Genomic DNA, 4,366 nt, shown 5'->3' on the forward strand with positions numbered 1-4,366 from the left:
TCTAAGTCCAGAAGGCATAGACCAGAGGTTATGAAGTGAAGGAATGCATCCATTCAAGTAGAGCTCGCCAATTTCCACTTCTCATGTTTTAGATCTAGTTTTGAGAGAGGTTCTTGATGCCAAGGCATCATAGGCTAGTTTCACTAGCATTTTTCTGTTAGTTTTAGTTGTTTTATGAATTTTCTTGAGCTTAAAGTAACCAAAAATGGTTAAATGAAGAACAAAGCAATGAACCATCCAAACAACATGATTTTGATGCATATTCCATGAGTTTTAGTTATAATACTTAAATGCTATGAATGGAAGATTTCTCATGAAATTTTGCAAGACTTTGATGCAATTGTTTGGATGATTTCAGGGAAGAACAGGCTAAGCAAGGAAGCAACAAAATCAATAAAGGAAGCTTGAATATCACATGTGGAGTTTAAGTTCCAGTTTAAGCCTAAACTGGAGCTTAAACGCCAAAAATCATGAAGGATAAGAAATGCTGGGATTGAAGTTTAACCTCCAGTTTGACCTCAAACTGGAGGTTAAACGCCAGAATGAAAAGCCTCACTTAAGGAGCATTCCACGTTTAACCTCCAGTTTGACCTCAAACTGGAGGTTAAACGCCAGAATGAGTATGCCACCCAGGGAGGAGTTCCACGTTTAACCTCCAGTTTGACCTCAAACTGGAGGTTAAACGCCAGAACCAGGAAGAGTACCAGGGAGCCATTCCACGTTTAAGCTCCAGTTTGACCTCAAACTGGAGCTTAAACGTGTTCGACAGCTTTTCTACTCCAGGGTTGCTCTCTCCATTTCCACGTTTAACCTCCAGTTTGACCTCAAACTGGAGGTTAAACGTGTTCGACCTCCAGTATGCCTCCACCCTTTTCCACGTTTAACCTCCAGTTTGACCTCAAACTGGAGGTTAAACGTGTTCGACCTCCAGGGCTGCCCTTCCTATCTCCACGTTTAAGATTCAGTTTAACCTTAAACTGAAGCTTAAACGTGTTCGACTACATGACTCTCCAGGGCTACCTTCTTCCATTTCCACGTTTAAGCTTCAGTTTAACCTTAAACTGAAGCTTAAACGTGCTTCTACAAAAGGCCTCACTGGAAGTGTCTGGCGTTTAAGCTGCAGTTTAAGCTTAAACTACAACTTAAACGCCACTCTTGGAAAAGGTTTCTGGGCCAAAAATATTGTGATTTAAGTTAGTCTTTGAGCACAAAGATTAACTTAAACTTACTTTGGTATGAAACCCAATTGAATATCATGGTTTATGGGATTGGGCCTGAAGGATTGATGAGTTTGAAATCTCAATTTATTGAGTCATGTGTCATTATTTGATTATCACTAAGTTGGCTCAATAAATGTTACAGGATTTGGATCAACAACCTCATCAAGATTATGGATCATAAACCCAAGGCAAAAGGAAAGCAAGGAGAGGCCTCAAAGCCCAAGAAGCACAACTGAAGCTCAATATAGAAAGTGTATAAATAGGATAGAAGTTAAGTTAGAGGGAACTTTTACTTTCACTTTTAGCTAGTTTTCCCTTTCTTTGTAATTGAATTCAGAGCTATGATTCACTAAACCCCCTTTCATTGGGTTAGGGAGCTCTATTGTAATTCAATGAATCAATAATAGTTTATCTTCTTCTTCAATCTTTTCTCTTGAATTTTGTTAGAAAGCTTCTCGATCTAATTCCATTGAGTAGTTGTCTTGGGAAAGAAACTACCCATACTTGGAATCCTTCGGAGCCTTGGGAAAGGAATGGAGGATTCATGCTAGAGAAGCTTTCTCACAGTGAATTGGATTGGGGTTTGGATGGATATTGTGACATGTAATCCTACCAAATTGTGGTTCATGAAACTGTGTGGTATAATCAGTGATCGAGCATCATCTCTTCTTATGAACATTTAAACCAAGGGATTGGGAATTTGTTTGTTTTTAGAGAGAATTGGTGAGCCAAGGGATTGGGATCCAATCATATAAGATTGCCAAGCAAAATTCAATGAATGCATTGGTTGAGGAAGAGATATACATGTTTTGATTCGGAGATTTCAATATCTCCTAAACCCAATGAATTCCCCATTTCTGATTTCCACTTTCTCTTTACATTCTGCAACTCCATTCTTGCAATCACCCCCATTCCCTTTTAATTTCAGCAATTTACATTCTGCTCTTTAATTCATGCAATTTAAGATTCCGCCATTTAATTTTCTTGTCATTTACTTTTCCCGCCAATTTTACATTCCGCAATTCTCATCTCAAATCTTGATTCCGCTCAACTAGAACACACTTCTAATCCGAATTGCTCACTCAACCAATCCTTGTGGGATTCGACCTCACTCTATTGTGAGTTTTTACTTGACGACGATAACCGGTGCACTTGCCGGAAGGAATTTTGTCGATCGTGCAATTTCCTAAATCGTAGCATAACTAGTTTATGTGCATCAAGTTTATGGCGCCGTTGCCGGGGATTGGTTTTCGATTGACAATTCTCAAATTGGAAGCTAACTAGATTGAGCAATTTTCTCTTGCTTTGTTAATTCTGTCCAAGATACTTGTTGAATTTTAATTTCTGCACTTGGTTACATGCTTTCCTTCTTTATGCCTTTAAATTCATGCAACTAACTCACTGACTCACTAACTGTTTGAATTAATTCCTCAATTGAGCTAACCATACTCTTCCATTAACCAAGAGTATTTCACTTGTTTGTGTTTGAGCTGTGTTCTTGTATGACAGGTAGGAGAGGAGAGACATCAACTCCTCCATATACCGAACCAGAGAGGACCCTTCATAGACTTAGAAGGGAAGCAAGAGGGAAGAGAGTAGTGGGAGAAGAGGAATCTGAAGGAGAATCTGAGGACAATTTTGAGGAAGCTTTAGATCTCAACATGGATAGAGAAGTCCACAACCATGAGAGAGCTGATGGAAACGATGCCATCCCAGAGAGGAGGGTTCTTAGTTCATACATAAACCCAACCTCTGGGAATTGTGGTAGTAGCATCCAGAAACCACCCATTCAGGCCAACAATTTTGAGCTCAAGCCACAGCTAATATCACTTGTGGAAAATCATTGTTCCTTTGGAGGAAGTGCTAATGAAGACCCAAACCAACATCTCACAAAATTCCTGAGAATTTGTGACACTGTGAAGTCCAATGGAGTCCAGGACGATGCCTATAAACTGCTTTTGTTCCCATTTTCACTTAGGGACAAAGCAGCTAAGTGGCTGGAATCATTCCCAAGGGGGAGTCTAACAACATGGGATGAGGTGGAAAGCAAGTTTCTGGCACGTTTCTACCCTCCACAAAAGGTCAATAGGCTTCGATCTGAGGTTCAGACTTTTAGACAACAAGACGGTGAAACTCTCTACGAGGCATGGGAGAGATTCAAGGACTTGACAAGGAAATGCCCACTAAACATGTTCCATGATTGGGTGCAACTGCACATCTTCTATGATGGGCTCTCTTATGAATCAAGGAAGGCTGTAGACCATTCATCAGGAGGTTCATTGAACAGGAAAAAGACTGTGGAAGAAGCCATTGAAGTGATCGAGACAGTGGCTGAGAATGAGTACTACTATGCATCAGAAAGGCACAACACTAAGGGAGTCATGGAGCTGAACCATGTTGATACAATTCTAGCCCAAAACAAGGTATTTGCCAAGCAACTAGCAGAGCTTACCAGGCAAATAGAAACAAAGCAAGTGGCTGCAATACACACACAAGATCAAGAGGAAGTAGGCATTGAAGGAGGTGATTGGGATGAGGCTAACTATGTGGGAAACCAACAAAGGCAATCATATGATCCACATTCCAACACTTACAACCCAGGCTGGAGAAACCACCCAAACTTTGGGTGGGGAAACCAACAAACCCAACCACAAAACCACAAACCTTACAACCACAATCAACATAACAATTCCACATACCAAAACTCCAACCAAAGATCATACCAAGCCACACAAAACACTTACCCCCAACCATCATATCATGGCCAAAATAATCAACATACCCAACCTAATCCGAACCAACAATTTCAAGATCAATTAAACCGGATAGAAGGAATGCTTGCAACCATGAGCCAAGACATAATTGAATTGAAAGCTTTTAAGGAAGAAGTAAATTCTAACTTGCAAAACCAAGGAGCTGCCATCCAGAAGCTAGAAAATCAAATTTTGTATTTGACTAAGCAAGCCCCTGGGACAAGCGGTTCTCATGCTGCCAAGGCTATAGCAAGGGAAGAATGTAAGGCCATAACCCTCAGAAGTGGAAAGAATCTAAAGGAGATCTCAAGAGAAACCACAGAGGATGAAGCAAAGGAAAATGTGAAAGACAAAGAACAAGGACAATCTTTTACACCGTTTGCAACAAAAGAA

General features: G+C 40.4%; 1 non-coding gene across 1 annotated transcript; it reads right to left on the minus strand.

Annotated features, from left to right (window-relative positions):
* Positions 1 to 3,307: 3,307 nt before the first annotated feature.
* On the minus strand, positions 3,308 to 3,411 carry LOC112760408 (small nucleolar RNA R71). Its single transcript, XR_003180850.1, has one exon. It is a non-coding gene; the product is annotated as a small nucleolar RNA R71 (small nucleolar RNA).
* Positions 3,412 to 4,366: the final 955 nt, after the last annotated feature.

Source organism: Arachis hypogaea, chromosome 16, assembly GCF_003086295.3.
Source record: "Arachis hypogaea cultivar Tifrunner chromosome 16, arahy.Tifrunner.gnm2.J5K5, whole genome shotgun sequence".
NCBI classification, from domain to species: domain Eukaryota; kingdom Viridiplantae; phylum Streptophyta; class Magnoliopsida; order Fabales; family Fabaceae; genus Arachis; species Arachis hypogaea.